The sequence below is a fragment of the Hibiscus syriacus genome, unplaced genomic scaffold (assembly GCF_006381635.1).
Source record: "Hibiscus syriacus cultivar Baekdansim isolate YM2019G1 unplaced genomic scaffold, ASM638163v2 tig00005406_pilon, whole genome shotgun sequence".
Taxonomy (NCBI): Eukaryota; Viridiplantae; Streptophyta; class Magnoliopsida; order Malvales; family Malvaceae; genus Hibiscus; species Hibiscus syriacus.
This window is the reverse complement of record NW_024062056.1, coordinates 3,027,372-3,048,580: the sequence shown is the minus strand read 5'-3', so window position 1 is coordinate 3,048,580 and position 21,209 is coordinate 3,027,372. Positions and strand designations below refer to the sequence as shown.

The 21,209-nt window shown below is 33.8% G+C and overlaps 1 long non-coding RNA gene across 2 annotated transcripts; it reads left to right on the top strand.

Annotated features, from left to right (window-relative positions):
• Positions 1-6,619: 6,619 nt before the first annotated feature.
• On the top strand, positions 6,620-7,809 carry LOC120199256. Of its 2 annotated transcripts, none has more exons than XR_005523443.1 (3): positions 6,620-6,905; positions 6,998-7,074; positions 7,537-7,809. It is a non-coding gene; the product is annotated as an uncharacterized LOC120199256 (long non-coding RNA). The 2 variants fall into 2 exon arrangements; XR_005523444.1 differs by having other exon boundaries at positions 7,463-7,552.
• The last annotated feature ends 13,400 nt before the right edge of the window (positions 7,810-21,209 follow it).

The following is a 21,209-nucleotide window of genomic DNA, read 5'->3' as shown; positions in this document are numbered from 1 at the left end:
ATTCATTTTCACAGTCTTTGGTATTGCAGTCAGCTAGAAGTCCAATCTCCAATTAGTTGTGGCTCTTTCAACAATAGAGGCAAAATACATTGTTGTGACAGAAGCAATTAAGGAGGCTATATGGCTAAAGGGAATGGTTTAAGAGCTTGGCATACAGCAGAAGGTTGTAACAGTGTTTTGTGATAACCAAAGCATAATTCACTTGACCAGGAATCAGGTCTTTAATGAGAGGTCTAAGCATATAGACATGAAACTCCATTTTGTGAGGGATGTTGTTGCTAAGGGTTCGATAATAGTGAAGAAGATATCCACTGAAGAATATCCAGTTGACATGCTCACAAAGGAACTCCCAGCAGCTAAGTTCAGACACTATCTGGACTTAGTGAACTCAACTGAGAAGTGAAAGCCCTTTGGAGCTGAGAGGAGGGAATCATTTTTGGAGGTTTGTAATTGAGAGTCAAGGTGGAGAATTGTTGTAATGACTCATAATTTACTGGACTAAGGCAATTCCATAAATCAGAAGGTGGTTGCGACAGTTAGGAGCCAAAATCTAACTCGATTATAACTGTCATTGACTTTGACAGTTGGTTGCTAAATGGATCAACTTGGAAGGGTATTTAGTTATAAATAAAGATGTAAGTGAGTTGAGAGGGTTCAAGAGAAGAAAAATAGATTGTATTGAGAGATTTAGAGAGAGTTCTTATCTCTGGTTTATAATCGTGTAAACCTTTGTTTTGATTGTCTTAGTGAATTTTGATTCTCTCCATTGGATGTAGGTCACATTGATCGAACCACGTAAATATTTGGTGGTCTTGATTACTGCTTTGATTCTTGATCTTGATCAGTGTTTAGAATCTGGTTGTGTGTTGTTCTTTGGTTATTGGTAGATTTCACTACACACATAAATGTTATGCTCTTATCTTTATGTGGTAACACTAATTGGTTATTTTTTTTTTGAAGGCTCATTCAACATCGGACCATCCTGTTTATCTCTTCAAAGTACATCTTATAATGAAACTCGCCTATCGCGTCCTTCCCAATGGCGACGGAGATGATGGTATCCAAGAAGCGGATGCTGAAAATGCAGAATCTAAAATAATGCTAGGCAGTGGTGATAATCGCAGTAGGAAGCACTGGGATGATGATAGCTCTTGGAGTGAATGCTATTCTGCAGAAGATCCAGTAACAGGTAAGCTTCGTTTTGTAATGCTCATTTTTCGTTAGCAAGTTCTAAGGAACTGCTTTTTTTTTATTATGCATAGCCGATAGGAACTGGTTTGATAGATACTATGCATGTAGGATTTGATTTGGTGACCATTTGGTCAGATAAGTTTGAAAGTTCTTTGGAAATGGCTGAAATGGAAAATTCTTCTCCTCATTAAGCCAAGAAATGGGTTCTAACTCCAAATTTGTCTCCAAATCTGTAAAGAGTTTGTGCATGGATTCTATTTTATCCTGAAATTATGATCATGAACTTTCCACATTTCAACTCATCCAAGAGTAAAAGTTAAACCAATAAGTTAGTAGTACCAAAATTATTCTTAAAAGATTCAAAAATTACAATCTTGTATTTTTCATCCAACGACTCACTTTTAACATGAAAATTCATCTTAAATCTAACGATCCACATTAAATCCTACCATTTTGAGGTATGGAAATGAAATTATTAACCTTGTATTATCATCCTTCAAAATATCTCAATTATTCAATTTGATTTGATTACCTGAATTTTTTCAAACTTCATCGTTTAATAGTCATTATTACAAACTCCGTACGAAAAATTCGAGTGACACGAAAATATCATTCTTCGGGTAAACTATACATTTAAGGGACTGAAATATCTAACTTTTGAAATTTATAATTTAGTCCCTAAACGTTTCCCATATTTATACTTTGGCTACCAAACTTTCAGTTTATTCATTTTGGTTATTAGCCAATTTTTTAGGGTATTACACATGTAGATGAAGAAAATGTGAAAGCAACTCAAGAATAGCCCACGCCATCTTCCATAACTGAGATAAGATCCTTTCATGGCTAAGCAAGCTTCTATCGTCGTTTTGTTAAGGATTTTTCTACCATTGATGCATTTTGACTGAGATCATCAAAAAATCAATTGAATTCGAATGAGGTCCAAAACAAGAAGAAGCCTTTGAACTTCTAAAAGGTAAGTTATGTTCTGCCCCTATTCTTTATCTTCCCAATTTTTCTAACACCTTCGAGCTAGAATGTGATTCTTCAGGTATAGGCGTAAGCACAATTCTCATGCAAGAAAAACAACCTAACGCTTACTTTATCCATAAGTTAAAGGATGCACAATTGAAGTACTCCACCTATGATAAATAACTTATGGCTTAGTTCATGCACTTGAAGTATGTCAATACTATCTCCTTCCTAAAGAGTTTGTCATACATATGAACCATGAATCATTGAGTGGTTAAATAGAAAAGATAAGTTAAACAAACAACATGCTTGATGGGTTGAATATATTGAGTCTTTTCCTTACATAGTCAAATACAAAATAAGGGAAAGATAAAATTGTAGTTGATGCATTATCTTGAAGGTGCACACTAATTACACAAATGCATGTTACTCTTCTGGGTTTTGAACACGTTAAAGAACTTTACTTTACTGACCCAGACTTTTTTGAGATTTACACCCACTATTTAATATGTGTATTTAACAAGTTTTATCTAGTTGATGGATTCCTTTCTAGAATGAATAGGTTATGGATCCTACAAGTCTCACTGAGAGAGTTTCTAGTTCAAGAGTCCCATTCAAAAGGATTAATAGGACACTTTGGTGTTAAAAAAACACTTGATATGGTCATGGACACTTCTTTTGGTAGCACATAAGGAAAACTATGGAAAATGTATGTTCTTCATGCACCACATGCAAACAAGTCATATCTATGGTAAATCCTAACGATTTATATACTCCTCTACCAATTTCCTCCACGCCTTGGATTGATTTTTTGGTAGATTTTATTCTCGGTTTATCTCGCACCAAGAAAGAGCAAAATATTATCTTTTTGGTTGCAGACAAGTTTTAAAAAAGAGACACTTCATCTTATATTATAAAATAGATGATCCCACTCACATTACTGATATTTTCTTCAAAACGATAATACGACTTCATGACTTTCCTCATACAATTGTATTTGATCGATATACAAAATTCATAAGCCACTTTTGGAATGTATTATGGGATAAGATAGTTACAAAACTTCTATACTACACTACTTATCAGACTCAATCCGATGGACAAACCAAGGTAATAAACTGAATTCTATGTTCTTTACTTAGAATGGTTATAGGTAAGAACATTCGTAACTTGGAAGAATGTTTACCTTTCGTTGAATTTGTTTACAACAAGATATTCTCCATTTTAGATAGTTTATAGGTGAAATCCAATAACTACTTTATGTCTTATTCCCTTGCCTTTAGATCACATTACAAGCATCAATGGGGAAAAGAAAGTAATAACAGTCAAGGATATTAACGCTAAAACTATGCAAAGGATGGAGAAAACATATGAAGCAATTGCACATAGAGTTGACACCATGTCATCTTTGAACTAGGTAATTGGGTTTCAATACACATTAGAAAGGAGAGATTTATGAAGAAAATGAAATCTAAGCTTGACCCATGTGGTAATGGACCATCATAAGTTCTCGAGCGAATCAATGACAGTACTTACCATATTGATCTTCCAGGTGAGTATAACATAAGCGCATCCTCTTATATTTTTGACTTACCTCCCTTTGACATTTCAGATTCGTGGACGAATCCTTATAAGGAGGGGGAGATGATACATACACCACACACCATAAATCAAAGGAAGATGGGCTAACTCTTCCACTTGGCCCTATCACACGAAGACGAACCAAGCTTTTTAAAGATAAGCTTCAGACTGTAGTTCAAGCCTTCATCAACAAGGGCCTACATGCCAACATGGAAATTGAAAAAAAATAAAGGAAGAAAATCCACTTTTATTTCCTCCTGCATTGACTTGGCTCACCACAACACAAGTTGAAACTATTTTCGGATCAAATTGCAAGACATGAGAAGATAGTCTTGAAAATATGTTCAAACCCCCTTAAAAAAGTAATATTTTGTAAAGCCATTTCTAAGTCTATAAAGCATGGGATAACTATTCCTTTTTAGAATTTTAGTTATTTAAATATTATAAGGTTGCTATTTCTATTTTTATGAATATAAGGGTAAAAGGATTATTGATTGCAATGACAAAACTCTAGTAGCTCCATCTTATTCCATACTGTCTCCACCTTCTAGAAGCTCCATCCGGATGGTCCATCACATCCAAAAGCTAAAGGACTTAGTCATGCATTCAAACTACTAACTTTCATCACCACCATCAGATCAAACACTACATCAAGGGTACATAATGTTGTCGCCCACTTCATAAGGATTTATTTTTATTTTATTACTATTTTCAAGTCTTAGCCATGTTACAACAAGGACACCTTCACCCTATATAAAAGTGCTCCTTCCACCATTGTAAACACACATTTTTTTAATATAATACAATGAGAGTTAATTTTTGCAAATGTTGATTGCCTTGTTCCTTCAAAGCTTCTTTTTCATCTAGTTCTTTCAATTTCTTTGTGAGTGAGATCTTCACACTCCAGTTTGTCTCTTCATTGTTATTAGAAGGGCTAGTTAGAGTTGATTATCGATTTTTTCTAGTTAATTGCGATTAGGAGGGTTCGTAGGACAATTATCCATAATTTATCATTATCAGCATCATCATCATACAAAATCAATCACCCCATCTTCCCTTTTAAACTAGGGTTTATGTTAACCCTTACACATTCTAGGGGAAAATTTGCAATTCTTTTTTTCTTTAGTTTCTTTTATCTTTCCATGATATTTTTACGTATCTTTAATCTTTAATTTATCATCTTTCTAATGCATATATACTTGTCAGATTATGTGCCAGGAACAATTTTGCCAAAAACCCTATTTTGGATAAGTTATTCCTATCCTATTACAATCTTTGTCTTTGTTTCTCTTTGTCTTTATTTATCCTTATTGTCTTATCTTAATATTATTCTTGTCTCAATTTTTATTTGTGCCTCATACTACAAACATAATTTTTTTTATTTTTTGTACCCAAACTGTTTGGCTCCATAGCTATTAGTTCCCAATAATCGAGTCCCCTCAGGTGTCTATTTTTCTAGAATATTTTTTTCCTTAGTATCAATGAGTATTTCGGGGACCCATATGAACCTAATAACTTTCCCATTAAAGGTTCTTTGGAGGTCTCTATTTTGTATGGTCTGAAGCTATTTTTAACATAATTGGATTTTGAAGTTTGGCATTTTTCAAAGGCTTAAGGGTCACATTTGTCCCAATTTATCACTTTCTTCCCTATTGTGTTTTCGCATCAATTTAGCCCTCGAAGTTTCTCAAATGCATCATTATATATCCTACCTCTTACTTAAAACCCTAAATTATAAACCCTAAGTTATAGCTTATAGTTTAAGATTTATGGTTTAGAAGTTTTAAGGTTATGATTTAGGGTTTAAGCTTTAAATTTAGGGTTTTAAGTTAGGATAGGGTATAGAATGAGAGGGCTAAATTGATGCGAAAACACGATAGAGGAGAAATCGATAAATTGAGTCTACTATAAGGGCAAAAGCTACTTGATTTTTTCAAAATGATTTGATCCAACCTTATTAAAGGACACATTAAGATCATCAAGTTTCTTTTGATGATCTCTATTAACCTTTGAAAGTAGGTTATGCAAGTCATGATTTTTCTTTTTAAAATCCTCAAGTTTGACTTATATATCCTTGACCTTACTTTCAATTTATTGATTAGACTCAAATAAGAGATCATTTTCATTTTTCAAAATTGGAATATTTTTCTTATGCTTTGAAAATGTGATCTCAAATTTAAGGCTAACTCATCATAAGTTTCTTGTAATTCATCAAAAGAATATTCATGTGAAATCGATGAATATAGGTTACCTTGGATTCATCCTATATGTCCATGAGACACAAGTTTGTTACTTCTTGCTCCTCTTCATCAGAGCCAATCCTTCTTGTGAACCGTCTTTATTCCAAACATAGAGTCCATCATCAAATTTAGCAGTACCAATCATCCTCCCCGATTTCTGTTCCTGTACCACACAACCAATTGCAAAAAATTCAGCAAGAACATTTTCATCCTTGGTAGAGATCTAATGTTTAATTAACAAAAAATAAATAAATCAATTTTTTGGATTAAAATTAAAAGTGCATAAAATACATATACTAAATTAAAAGCATAAAAAGCCCGAATTGATGTCTAAAATGTAACATGCAAAAACTTAAAGGTCTAATGTCTAAAATAACAACAATTAAATATAATAACATTCAAGACTAAAATTAAATGTGCACAAAATAAAGAGACTAAATTAACATGCAAACATTCGATTTGATGACTAGAATGAGTAAAAAAGGAAATGAGATGACCCGTACAGAACACCTCGAAACTCAAAGAATTAGTTGCATAGTTTACTCCTCCCTTCACAAAACTATTGAAACATTACCTTTTTGGTAATTAAATATAAATATAATGTTTTGGTAATTAAACAAACCCTATTCCTTATTTACTCTCCTCTACGCCGTTTTAACCCATCTCTCTTCCTCTCCCCAGCCTTCTTCATGGCCGAGAAGACTCAAGGCCTTCAACCTTTAATCCCGACCATCATACATAGTAGAATAGTGACCCAAATCGACACCCAAACTCACCACAACCCTCGCCTTGCCATACTAACCTCCGATCTAAGGTCCAAGACACACAAACAGGACTGTAAAAGCCTCACAAAAAAGATTCCTTGGTCTTTCGACTTCACTCTCTATGCCGACGAAATCAATGGCAGCATCTCCAGTTAGTAAGGTAATATACTAAAATCCTTTTTTTTATTTTCCTTAATCTCCTAAACAAATGGATTTCAAGATGCCCACTGACTTTATTTTCTGTTTTTTTAGGAACATTAACCCGACTATTTATTCCATACTTCAACAAAAACACCACTCTCCGTTGGTAACGACACACATACCCAAAGGTAAACCCAACCTCTCTCACTTTTATTTCGAGTTTCAAAATGATATAAACAAGCACACAAAGAAAATACAGATTTACTATATAAACTTTGAAAGAAATAAAGAAAACCCCTTTTGCATTACTTGTTCTTATCGACAAGAATCAGAGGAAACTCCTCTGCTTACATTTTTTTTCTGTTTCGAAGGTGAAGCCCCCCAGTTTACAATTTGTTTCCCTCAAAAATCTCAATCTCTCCTTCGTTATTCCCCTCCTCCTTTCATGGACGAGACCCCCTTATTTATTTCTTTTTTCTTCACCTAGTTTTCTGTCCTTTTGTTGCATGTTGATAGCTTTAGGTGAGAATAGGTGAGTGATTTTTCTCTGATTTGATGAGACTTTGATTGGAGCAGGTAAAGTGAAATCTCGAAATTTTCGGGATTAAATTGCTTGGTGTTGATTTGGCCACTGTGGATGATTTGTGCAGATGATTTCAATGGTGGCAGCTCATAATAGGTTGGCGACAGCAGCTAGCTTCGGCTGAGGTCTCGGCTCGGTCATGGCATCGACTGGAAACTGGAAGGATTGTTGGCGGCTTGGTATTAATTTAGAGTTCAAATTCGGGCCTGGTTCAGATCTTCGGGTATTCGAGTTGATTTTCTAGGCTCCGGGATTTGTAATCTGAGTTTGTAAATTGGGCCTACAAATGTAAAATACAATAATAATTATTAATAATAATAATAATAATAAAATATTAAAAGACGAGACGAAAAAATGAGTGTCGATAGAGATATTTCCTTTTGTTAATCCCATTTACAGAAAATTTCAATAAAAACGTTTCAAACTGGATTTTGCATCAGAATTCTATTCTCTTCGTCCATTTAATTTTAATATACCATTAGCGCTAATAAAAAAACAACTCATGGTATGATAAATAATGGCCAATTCATTAATTTAAAAAAAATTATACGCAAAACGAATTTAGTAAAGTTAACATTCAACAATAGGAAAGTTCGAGAAAACAATTAAAAACAAATTACGAAAAGGGATTTCTCCCATTTTCCTTCTATCTTTGTTTCTCAGCAACAAAGCAGGGCACAAAACAAAAAATTGAAAGTGGAGAGAAAGAAGTGAAAGCGAGTAGCTGATTAAACGGGGAAACTAAACAGGAGAGCGTTGAAGTAGAAGTGCCAAGTGATTGCCCAAGTCTCTGTTCCTTGGCCTGGTTTAGCCGAACCGACCGAACTACCGTTAATCGAATTAATCAAACTTTTTTTCTTTAACCGTTAACCGAATTAATTTTTTTTCTAAAATATTAACCGAACCGAATAAATTTTGATTAATTCGGTTAATTTTCGAATTAACCAAAATTTTTTAGAATTTTTGAATTAAATATATTTTTAATTAAAAAAACAGTTTACAATATCTAATTAATTTGATTCAAACATTATATTAAAATAAGATATTTATATCTATCAATTTAGTTCAAACAAATCAACAAATTTGAAATTCTACAAAATAAATGATGCATGAAGGTTGTGCTAACTGAAACTCGACAGCTACTATTGCAGTATTGCTAGGAAAATACTTGATTTTTCTGATGCTACAATCAGGATGATAGCTAGCTCCTTTGTGCATGACTTGCTGCACAAGCCTCTTGAACATGAAGTGGATGATGAAGGCAAGAAAGTTGTGATCGGAGATGGCATAAACCTGGGTGGCGACCGAGATTGAGCTAATACAATAGCAAAGTTGGTGAGGAAGGTTCACTCTGCTTCTGGTTGGAAATGTTTGTAGCACTGTATCTTTTATCTTTCCCACTTCTGAGAAATGTTAAGAACTACTATCATTCTTTGATCTTTTGGATGTATTAGGGAAATTATAGGCAAATATATCTTCTATGCATAATGGGAAGAACAAAAAGTTTAGATTAATTAATTACACATTCAAGAAATGGTTGCAAGTTCCTATGCTGTTAAACGCGTGCTCCACCTGTCCATGCGTCCATGCTCGTGCACATAACTTACACAAATCAAGGCATAAAATAATTGGTAACCGAGTAGCAGGAAGTGGGGCAGCATATGGGGTGAAAAAAATAATAAAAAATATTTAAGGGTTAATTCGGTTAATTAACCGATTTCGAACCGAATTAACCGTTAAACGAATTCTAAATTTTTTTTAACTATTAACCGACTGAATTAACCGAACTAATTCAATTCGTTCAGTTAACCGAATTAATTCGAAAATTTGAACACTCCTAATCTGGATTGCTTAAACGGGGAAACATTTTGTTTCCTTTTTTTTAATTTCGTTTCTTGGAACTAAACCTTTCAAATTACACGATGAGGGGTACGACTGTACAAGTACTTTTACTTTTTCCCTTTTCCCCATTGGCTGGTCTTGAATTTGGCGAACCAGCAGCGAATAGGTTTTGGGGGAGTGTTGAACTTGAAGATGGACAAACATGACAATGATGCGTGCCTGAGTGAATCAGTGATGATATGAATAAAAATAAATAAATAAACTGCACCAAAATTATTAATATTTAATTAAGTTTTCATTTTTATAATTAAAATTTTAAAAGTAACAAATTACTATTGATTTATAATAAATTAATTACTTTATTATCATCTCTTTTAAATTGATAACGTAGCAATATTTATAAAAAGATCAATACTTAATTTTATCCTTAAATTAATACTAAATCATTAAATAAATCATTAAACAATAAATTTATATCTATTTTATCCCAAAAAAAAATTAATTTTTTTTTCTAAACACCCTATCACCTCTACCGTACGCAACCACCTCTGTACCTTAGTTGCCAAATGCAACATCGGTCCACTTCCGACTGACTGCCCATATAAAATCAAGTCTTCCTAACTCCATACTCGATCAGAAGACACTCATGGATCGCCTCTATAGGAGCATAAGTGTTCGATTCACTTAGCTGGAAACCATAAAACAAAAACTTGAGCATAGACATCATAACTAAGATGGCTCAAGAAGACAATACAGAATTTCACTAGTAGTTCTACTTACAGATCTAAGACAAATAAGACCATTCAGAAGTAAAAACAGGGAAATATGGTAAAAGAAAACCCATGAGAAATAAGATTAACATGGTAGAATAGAACGAAAATTTTTCTTTTCTTTTTAAAGGTAAAATTTGTGAAAGCATTAACTTAGATAAATATACTAGAAACTTAAAAGAAAAGTACTTAAAAAGACCAGAGTAAATCTCAAAGGGCATTTACAAAATGCAAACAAAAATGACCAAAACCAACAACTTACACAAGCAAAATATGAATCAGTTTCAAGCGTAGGAGACCATAATTTTCAGCCAGAATAAGTGAAGGAAAAAAGAAACACTGACCTCATGAAATTGACTCTTAGGTTTACCTTGAGCTAGACAAAGAGGTCATAGAGTTAGCCCGGATAAGTAGCATTGCCATGAGAATATAACACAGTGAGGTGTGCATATGAATTTTTCAAGTAAAACTGTTGAATATTGTTAAATTAAATTATAATTAGTTAGGAAGTTTTGTAACTTCTTGTTAGTTAGTCTGTTGCTAGCATACTTGGTATATAAATAATGTTTTTAATCTTACTGTGAGATAATGAAAACCACCCATTTAATCATTATTTTTCTTGAATTTAATATGGTATTAGTGTAGCCCATTTCTTTGTCCCATCTCTTGTGTGGCCTGTATTTTCGTGTTAGGGGTTTGGTGTGTTTCTTTCTTTCATTCATTTGTTGTTTTTTCCCTCTTTCTTCTCCACCGAAATGACTTCTGATTCCTCTCTTCTCATCGATTTCAATCATCCTCTTTTCTTGCATCCTTCTGATACACCGGGGAGTTTATTGGTTGCTCATCGCTTAACTGGCATCGAAGATTACAATTTGTGGAGTCGTTCCATGCGGATTGCCCTGCTTGCAAAAAACAAGTTAGTGTTTGACGATGGTAGCTGCCGAAAGGAAAATTACGAGGAAGATCTTCAATCTCAGTGGGAGCGCTGTAATGCTTTGGTGCTTTCGTGGATTCTCAACACTCTCAGTAGTGAGTTGTCAGCCGGTATTGTTTTTGCCTCTAACGCTGCTCAAGTTTGGAAGGATTTGAAGGAGTGTTTCGAAAAGGTCGATGGTATGAGAGTTTATTTTCTTCATCGTGAAATTACTACGACAAGTCAAGGTGATTCTCCGATTGTTGTGTATTTCTCTCGTCTAAAGTTACTGTGGGATGAATACGCTTCCTTTGTGCCTTCATCGTGAAATTACTACGACAAGTCAAGGTGATTCTCTGATACCATGTTGAGAAAGTAAAGTGAAGAAGTAAATCAAGAAGTTTATTCATTCATCATTCATAATACACTACACTGTATTTATACAGCACGTAGCAACAGAATTATTAGCAGCCAAGTTTGTTAAGATTGTTAAGTCTAGTAACTAATTGTGCTGAGCTGGATAACCAACTATGCTGAGTTGGCATCTTCCAGAATATGCTCAACACTGCGATGCTTCTTGCGCATCAAAGGTTGTTTCAATTCCTCATGGGACTCAATGAAACATACGCGGCAGTACGGAGTCAAATTTTGCTCATGAAGCCATTACCCATTATTAATCAAGCATACTCTATGCTTGCTTAGGAGGAATCTCAACGAGTCCAGACTTCGATTGTTTCTTCAGTTGGTGATTCTACAGCCTTGTATTCTAATTCATCTACGTCTTCTAACCGTCGAAGAATTTCTGGTTCGTGTGATTATTGTAAAATCAAAGGACACAAGAAAGACAATTGTTATCGACTTCATGGTTTTCACCCAGATTTTTGGTTTACAAAGAAGAAGACTGCTCAGGCTGCTATGGTGTCTAATTCGTCTTCCGATTCTGTTAGTCTGTCCTCCGTTGATGTTGAGTCTGTTAAATCGCCTTATGTTCTGGTTTTCACTCAGATGCAGTACAATCAGATCCTGGAGCTCTTGAACAAAAGATCTTCGCTGGACCCTATTGCTAATTTTGCAGGTAAATCTATTCGGTGGATTTTAGATACAGGAGCCACGGATCACATGGTGTCTGATTTTTCTAGTTTACTATCTCCTGTTTCATGTGCTTCTGAGTGTAGGTTTGTACATTTGCCAAATGGTAAGACCGTTCCTATAACCTTTGTAGGCATTTTTCAGTTTAGTCCTTCTACCATTATATCCAACGTCTTGTCTGTTCCTGATTTTCACCATAATATTCTTTCTGTTTCCCGTTTGGTTCATGACCTTAATTGCAGTATTCATTTTTACCTTATTTTTTTTGTCTTTTACAAGAACTCTTCACTGGAAGGATACTGGGTATTGGTAGAAGGATCAAAGGGTTGTATTATCTTGATTCTTCCAATTTTGATTTGGGCGTGTCTTAATCTATTTTGGTTAGTCCACCTATTTCTGCTTGTTACATCATTAACAGATTGCCTTCTGCCATTCTTAATTGGGATAGTCATTTTAAGGTTTTGCTTGGTCATTCCCCTTATTTGTCTAACATGAAAGTTTTTGGCTGCTTGTGCTATGCTTCTTCTCTTCCTTATACTGACAAATTCTCTCCTAAAGCTGTCTCTTCAGTGTTCATGCGTTACTCTGCCACTAAAAAGGGTTATGTTCTTTTTTGTCTTTCCTCCAAAAAATTCTCTGTCAGTCGGGATGTCACATTTCATGAAGATGTCTTTCCCTTTCAATTTCCTGCTCAAGAGTCTTCTTTATTTTTTTCATCAACCTGTTAATTTCTCTGTTTTGGATTTTCTCATCATGGACAACCATATTACTGTTTCTACTGTTTCTCCCTCTATTTCTTCACCATTGGCCGCATCACCCACTATTTCTGAACATTCTCCAATCTTGGTTCCTCAACCTGCTCTTGAATCAGATTTTCAGTCTGTTCCTCAACCTGTCTCGATTGCTCCTAGCCTCCTACTCCTTAACGAAAGTCTAGTAGCTGTGTTAAAGAACCATCACCAACCCTCTGCTACTTCCAGTAAGTTTCCTATTCCCCAAAGTATATCTTATTCCCATTTGCCTTTTCATACTCAATGCTTTATTACTTCCACCTCACACATTATTGAGCCTATGAGTTTTTCAAAGGCAATTAAAATTCCTTTATGGGTTGAAGCCATGAAAGAGGAGATTCGTGCTCTTGAATCTAACAACATGTGGACTGTAGTTTCCTTACCTTCTAATAAGACACCGATTGGATGTAAATGGGTGTACCGTGTCAAGTACAAGGTCAATGGTGATGTGGAATGGTTCAAAGCCTGGCTTGTTGCTTAGGGGTACACTCAATAGGAGGGGATTGATTATGGTGAAACATTCTCTCCGGTTTCCAAACATGTTACTGTTCGTGTAGTTTTGGCTGTTGCTTCCTTTCATGCACGGCCTTTACATCAAACTGATGTTTACAATGCATTCCTACAAGGGGATTTACATGAGGAAGTATATATGGTGCAGGCTGAAGGTTTTTTTGTAGCCAAGGGAAGTCTAAGGTGTGTAGGCTACAAAAATCTCTTTATGGATTGAAGCAAGCTTCACGTCAATGGAACATGAAGTTAACTGAAGCTTTGCTTAAGGAGGGATATTAACAAAGTAAATATGACTACTCTTTGCTCACCAAAATGACGGGTGAAGGCACTGTTATTTTACTTGTGTATGTATATGATTTGCTTATCACTGGTAGTGATGCAAGTTTGATTGCAGAATTGAAAGAGTTTTTGAACATAAGCTTTAAAATGAAGGATTTAGGAGATCTAAAATATTTATTGGGCTTTGAGGTTCTTAGGTCCAAAGAAGGGGTCGTTTTAATCCAGAGGATGTATGCGATAGAGCTAATTGCAGATACTGATTTGGGTAATGTGAGGTTTTAAACCAGAGGAAGTATGCATTAGAGCTACTTGCAGATACTAGTTTGGATACTACGAGACCTGCTCCAACTCCTTTGGAGAACAACAAAAAGTTAACTTCAGTCACGTATGACAAAGGTCAAGGCATGAGTGAAGAAGTAGATAGTGAGCTTGAAGACAAGACGATTTATCAAAGGTTAGTGGGTAGGTTGATATATCTTACTCACACTAGACCTGACTTAACTTTCACTGTGCAATTTCTGAGTCAATTCATGCATCAACCTAAAATGTTGCATTTGGAGGCTACCATGAGAGTGGTACGATACATAAAGAAGAGTCCAGTCGAGTCAAATCATAGCCTATTGTGATTCGGATTTGGGAGCATGTCCCATGACTAAGAAATTTGTGACTGGATTCTGTATTAAGCTCGGGAACTCGCTTGTTTCTTGAGAATCAAAAAAGAAAAGTACGGTTTTCCAATCTTCAGCTGCGGTATAGTATAGAAGTATGGTTGTAACAGCAGCGGAAATAACATGGCTGCAATGGTTGTTAAATGAACTTGGAGAAAAGAGAATGGAAACTGCGATAATGAAGTGTGATAGCAAAGCATCACTCCAAATAGCAGCGAATCCAGTTTTTCACAAGAGAACGAAGCACATAGAGATAGATTGCCATTATGTTCGAGAAAAAATTCAGAATAGAAGCATACATGCAGAACACGTTCATTCGAATGAACAGTTGGCACATCCGATGACTAAAGCCTTGGGAATACAACAGCATGAATTCTTGACTTCCAAGTTAGCGATTTAAAGATGTGTTCCAATCACCAACTTGAGCAGAAGTGTTGAATATTGTTAAAGTAAATTGTAATTAGTTAGGAAGTTTTGTAACTACTTGTTAGTTAGTCTGTTGCTAGCATACTTGGTACATAAATACTGTTTGTAATCTTTCTTGTGAGATAATGAAAACTACACATTTAATCATTCTTTTTTCTTGAATTTAACAAAAGCCCAGCAATCTTGTTCGCACGTTTGGTGTCGATCAAAAGCAAATCCAAAGAAGGATCATCGGCAACGAGAGCAGGCGTCGAAGAAGATGAAACCATCGTGAGTTTCCCATTGTCACCCTTTTTAACCTTTAAGTTCGTGAAGACGGTGGGAAAAAAGTAAACTTTGCGGCCAACTGAGAGAACACGAAGCCCATTCGCCGCCCCCCCCCCCCCCCCCCCCCCCGCGGGAGAAGAACTAAGACAAACTCAACTCATTGAAAAATGAACAAGCTTGAGTGCATGACAGAAAAGGAAAAGGAGGAAAGTGGGGTCTTTCAGTACTGTTTAGGTATGGAAACACTGAAGGAAAAGCTCGTAGCAATAAGATGGACTTTAATGGAGTGTCTTTACTTATGATGCTAAAGCAGTGGTGGGGGAAGAACGTAGGAGGTACAAATCAATGGTGATGGTGGTGGCTTGTTTGAAAAAAATGGAAATTAAAAGGTTTTAAATTAGATATAAAATTATTAATTAAGAATTTATTTATTTTTTAGTATTAATTTAAGGTTAAAATTAAATATTATTTTTTTATTAACGTTGTTACATTATCAATTTAATAGAGATGACGGTGGAGGGATATTTTGTTACAAATAGTTAATGTCAGTGACATATTTGTTACGTTTTAAATTTTAGTGAAAAAATAAACATTTACTCAAAAGTTAGTAACCATTGATATAATTTACCCTAACAAATATTTGCAGTGAGCCAACTCAGTTCACCCTTAACAATAATTGGGCATTTGACTGCGTGGGTATTTTGACCCAAGGTTTGTGGGCTAGACGTGGAGAATACCTGCTCAGCTTCAAGGTCCATTTTTTTTTTGCTGGTTAAATTTTGTATTTTCATTTTAAAAAGGATAACCCCATTTCAATGTATTCTCCATTTCCGTTTCTTCGAAAACAGCTTCAGGAGGGAAAAGGGTTCTGCAAAAGAGCAAGGAAACACATCGAGGAAGAAAATGTATACAAAAATTGTATTACATACTAACTTAAATTCTAATTTATAATTAAGTTAATTTTATTACAATTCTCATAGTTAAATATTATTTGATAATTAAATTTGTTTAGGCAAGAATACTTATATGATAAGGATTCTTGGTGGTCATGTTTGTTTTTCGATAAATATAAGATAGGTCTTAATCTTCTGAATTATGGAACAAAATTAATTTAGAAATATGTTTTTTAGTACCTATTGGATTTATGTTACAAAGATAAGTTTTATAGGGATGTTGAGAGTACTAATGTGAAATCAGGTAATCGAACGAAATTCATGTCAAATCAAATCAAGTACGAGTTATGGTTGGTTAATTCAATGATTCAACTCGAATCTTCGAGTTTGGATAATTTTCAGGTTGATTTCGTATCAACTTAAGTTTAGGTTCGGATTAGGTTAATTTGAGGTCGGGTTAACATTATTTCAGCTCAAAAGAGTTTAAGTGAATCAATTAAATATCTGGTAAATTTAAGTTCGTATAGACTTCGAGTCGAGTCTCGTTCGATAGGTCACGTTGTTGATGGATAAAATTTTGGTTAGATCATATAGGTTTCTGGTGAACTTTAAATCGGATTTTACCAAATATAGATAGACTTCAAAACTGGACTACACTGGACTAACTGTTGATTGATATTTGTTGCCTTGTAAAATGTTGTTGTTGTTGTGCTTGTGCATTTAGAACATTCTTATCTAGGTAGTTACTCTAATTAAATTTTGTTGGTAGCACTTTGATCATTAAAATTGAAAAGATACTCATGATTTAATCATGTTGGCAGCATTTAAATCTTTTAAGATTATAAATGCTCGATGAGTAAAATTTTGATAGCAAAGTCGAACTTTTAACATTGTAAAGCTTTTGTAATAAGATTTGAAAGATTAATTTTTTACATGAAGTTATTTAGTTGATTCAATTTTAATTTTAGTTTATGAAGTTGTAATAAATGCAATATTATCTTATTTCTTAAATTTAATTAGTAAATTTATAAGTTTTGATAGTTTTAATATTTATAAATTTAATAAAAAGATTTAATATCATATTTGAATATTTATTTTAAGTAAAATCATGTGTAAATTTATATATACTAAATTTTGAAGTTAAATTATATTTAAATTATTAATTAATTTGTACATCATAATGGTTTACACATATAGACATTTTAAATTTATTTTATAAATAGAATATGTAATCTAATAAAATTAATAAATTAGTAAATGAATCATTTCAAAAATAATTAAAATAAAATAATTAATAATGTAATGTTGTTATTATTAGTACTATGAATATATAAATAATTTATTGATTTTAAATAGAAAGTAAATTTATGCGATCATAATTAAACTTATTATTCTAATGATCATAATTAAAAATTTTATTCTAATGATCATTATTAAACATGTGCCTTAAATGGTGAAAATTATTTTAAATATATTTTTCGATCACAAATTATTAATTTAATTAAATTTCTGAATATATTTATAGATTACAATTTACAAATATAAAAAGTAAACTTATTAATCTAATTATCATAATTAATTATGTGTCTCTAATGGTAAAGAATTATTTTATCACATTATAATATCATAAATTCATAATTTTTCAAGTCCCAACTACTTGATTTTCACTACAAATCATAGACTTATCAATTCCAACTTACAAGTAAGGTAAATACCAAGTTGGGTCAATATAAGATCAATTAAATAACAAGTCAGATTATTTATAGGTTGAGTCAATAAACCGGTCAGTGTAAAATAGGTTGAATCAATTACATGTCAAGTAAATCACATCTCGGATCATTTCAAGTTGGGTTCTATTAGTTGTTTATCAAGTTAATCTCGGGTTCTAATTCATATCATTTTTTGATGCAGGTCAGGTTTAGTTATCAATTCTCATGCTCAATTAGATTCAAGTCGTTCTTAGGTCATGTGTAGGTTAAGATTAGATAAAAATAACCAGGTCCAACTTGGGTTTATCTCAACACCAGTTCGGACTTGAACCAATTTATAGTCATAACCACCTCGTGTAATAAACAATTTAGACTCGAGTCAATTTTAGTCAGGTTTTTTAGGATACACCAAGTTTTGAAATATGTATCAGGTATATGATACATGAATTTTATATATTTATGCTCTTTGTAATTGTTAGAAGTATAACAATCCGATATGAAAATAAAATAAAAATCATATATTGTTGAGTTAATCGATCGAAGAAATAGCCAAGAGGGGGGTGAATTGGCAAGAAAAATTTGAGTGGAAACTTTTGCAGAAAATAGAAAATAATTGCACATCGATTTAGAGTTGTTCGACTTTCTCAACCAAAGTATACGCCCACTACCTTAGCTATCCACACTAAGGATTTTCCAACAAATTCACTAATTTGTTCTTTCTTTTGAGGACAAAGAGTAGCCTTACAACTCCTTCAAGAATTATACCCCAAATTATTGAGAACACTCTCTCCCAAAGAGAAGAATACAAATTTCAAAAACTTACAAGAAAAACCTCACAAGGTAGATTGTTTGCACAATTATAAAACAAAGAAAGAACACTAAAAGATAAATACAATAGAGCACAAATGGTGTTCTTGAAAGCAAAATGAATATTGAATAAAAATAGGCTTGAAATACTCAAACTTGAGGTTTGATGCTTTCTCTTTGATTCTCTCTCAATTCTTCTTAATTGTTGTTGATCAATGGCTCTTAAGCTTGTTTAAATACTCCTTGGATCACTTCTGAATGTTGGGGATCATTAGTGGAGTCAATAGAGCCGTTATTGTGTGAAAATAATTAATAAAATAGTTGGGAGCGTATGGTGCATCGATGCATAGCCAGGGTGCATCGGTACACTATGTGTAAAATTCAAATATTTCGACCGTTATAATACTTAGTGCATCGGTACACTAGGAGTGCATCAGTACACTAATTATATTCGATGTTTCAAACAAGCCAGGAGTGCATTGATGCATGGTCTGTGCATCAGTGCATAAAATACATTCGATGTTTCAAGAAAATCCAGAGTGCATCGATGCATGGGTGTGCATCGATGCATGGGTGTGCATCTATGCATGGTTGTGCATCGATGCATAAAATGCATTCGAAATGTGGTGTGCATCGATGCATCATTGAGTGCATCAGTACATCCCTTCATGAAATTGATTTTTGGCTCATTTTTTGGTTCGAAATACTTTGTGAAAATTGTTTCAAAAATATTTTAAGTTTAAAACATAATTTTATACTTTAGTAAGGATTGAAATTGATATTTGCAAGACTTGGAGTAATTATTTTGATATTCGAATAATTGAATAGAATATACTTAAAAAATTATTTGTAAAATCGTAAAATTAATTTATACTTAATTTGTTATATCGAAACATCAAAATGTTTTCAACAATCTCCCCCTTTTTAATATAACAGAACACTTGAGTAATTTTAAGATTTTCTTTGAAAATAATTTTTGAAATCTCAGTTACTCCCCCTTACTATATTCTCCCCATTTTTCTTAAATAAAAAAGACTCTATAAACGTTTTTAAACAAGATTTTTGAAACACTTAGCCAATTGATATTTTAGAAAATTAAAGCTTAAGCTGCTAAGAACACAATCAAGAGAAAGGTTAGCCATTAGTTTCATAATTCAATATTAATAAACAATTTGTAATGGTAATTGGTCATATTTATCTAAAATTTGAATGATGGAAAAATAATAATCATTAAGCTCAAATTGAAAACTCAAACCAAGCCAAATATATATAAGCATTTAAGTTTAATCATTCAAACATCCACATCATCAAATTCAAACATAGCAATCCAAAAACATATAAATCCAAAAACATTCAAAATGTTTTAACAATAGGTTCTAAATCAAGGAAAACTAAAGCAAGGCAAGGTTTAATCCATAGGAGGTTTGGGAGGAGGAGGAAAATGTGCTCGTATCTCGAGTGCGAGCGTATCTAAACGTTTGTTCATCTCCCGTTGTTGAGCTTCCATAGCTGTGAGATGGGACTCCATGGATGCAAACCAAATGTCTCAAAAAATGATCGAAAGTATAAGGCACTTGATCCTCTTGCTGTGCTGGTGCCGACTCATTCTCGGGTACATGTTCGTCAATGTCGCGCATAAGAGCTTCAAGCTATGGATCATCATCTGCTGCCAGTGCCGGAGGAGGTGGAGCTCGTGAAGAATTAGCTCCCAGTGTTTGCTCATTGGATCGAACCCATTGCCCGGTTTCCTCATTCTTTTCTATCCCGATTTCTTTAAAGAAGTAAGATTAATTTGGTTTTGGAGAGGGATGGGAATAACAACCGAAACCTTAAGCCCTAGTTTAATAAACATATTAGAAAGAAGACAATCATAAACTAAAGTTTCTACATTTTTGGAAGGGACAACATTTACAGTATCTACTAGCTCACCAAAAATAATCTGTGGCAGATTAATTTTCTTGTTATGTTGGATACAATGTATCCACCATAAATCTATGACTCTAAGAGTGGAGTACCTACCTCTGGATGGTCTAAACCACCAAGAGATCATCAAATGAAGGAATCGCTTGTGATGAGTTCGTAGGGTACTTACACTACCCTTAGATTGATATGGTGTAGCCACTAATTCTTTTTAATTATCAAGACCCTCGTTATCTAGTCCAAAATGGTGAGCGATAGTGTCGGAGTCAATGAAAATGAATTCACCTAAGAGATAGGATCGAATTCCTATGGTTATGGTTTGACGCTCATTTTGGACACAGAACGCATTGGAGTAGAAGATGCGGACTAATTGATGATAAACGATGGGCTGAATTTGACACAGTTGATCAAACTTCCAAGAACGAAGGACATGAAGATATTGGAAGTTCATATCCACCATTGCTTGAATAGAGGGAATACATTCTTTCCAGATTTTGTACGATTGGAAGGAATCAATGAACCTATGATAAAGTTCTTCTCGACGACGATCGGGTTGGTTTAAGCAAGAATTAAGAATAGTTAATTCGGGTTCCTTTGGATTTGGATTTTGTGTGGAGGAGGAATGGGAGAAAGGTTTTGACTCGAATGACTCAATAATGATCTAGGATATTTAGGATTAGACATGGTTTAAGAAATCGGAAAAAGGATAGATAACCTGCTAATTTGAAACACATGTATGCAATATAATCAATCCCAAAACTCATTTGAGTCTGCAATATTCAAGGTTCTCTAAACTAAATCCTAATGGGCAAATTTTTGAAAACTATTTTGGAACTAATGTTTGAAAAATTATAAT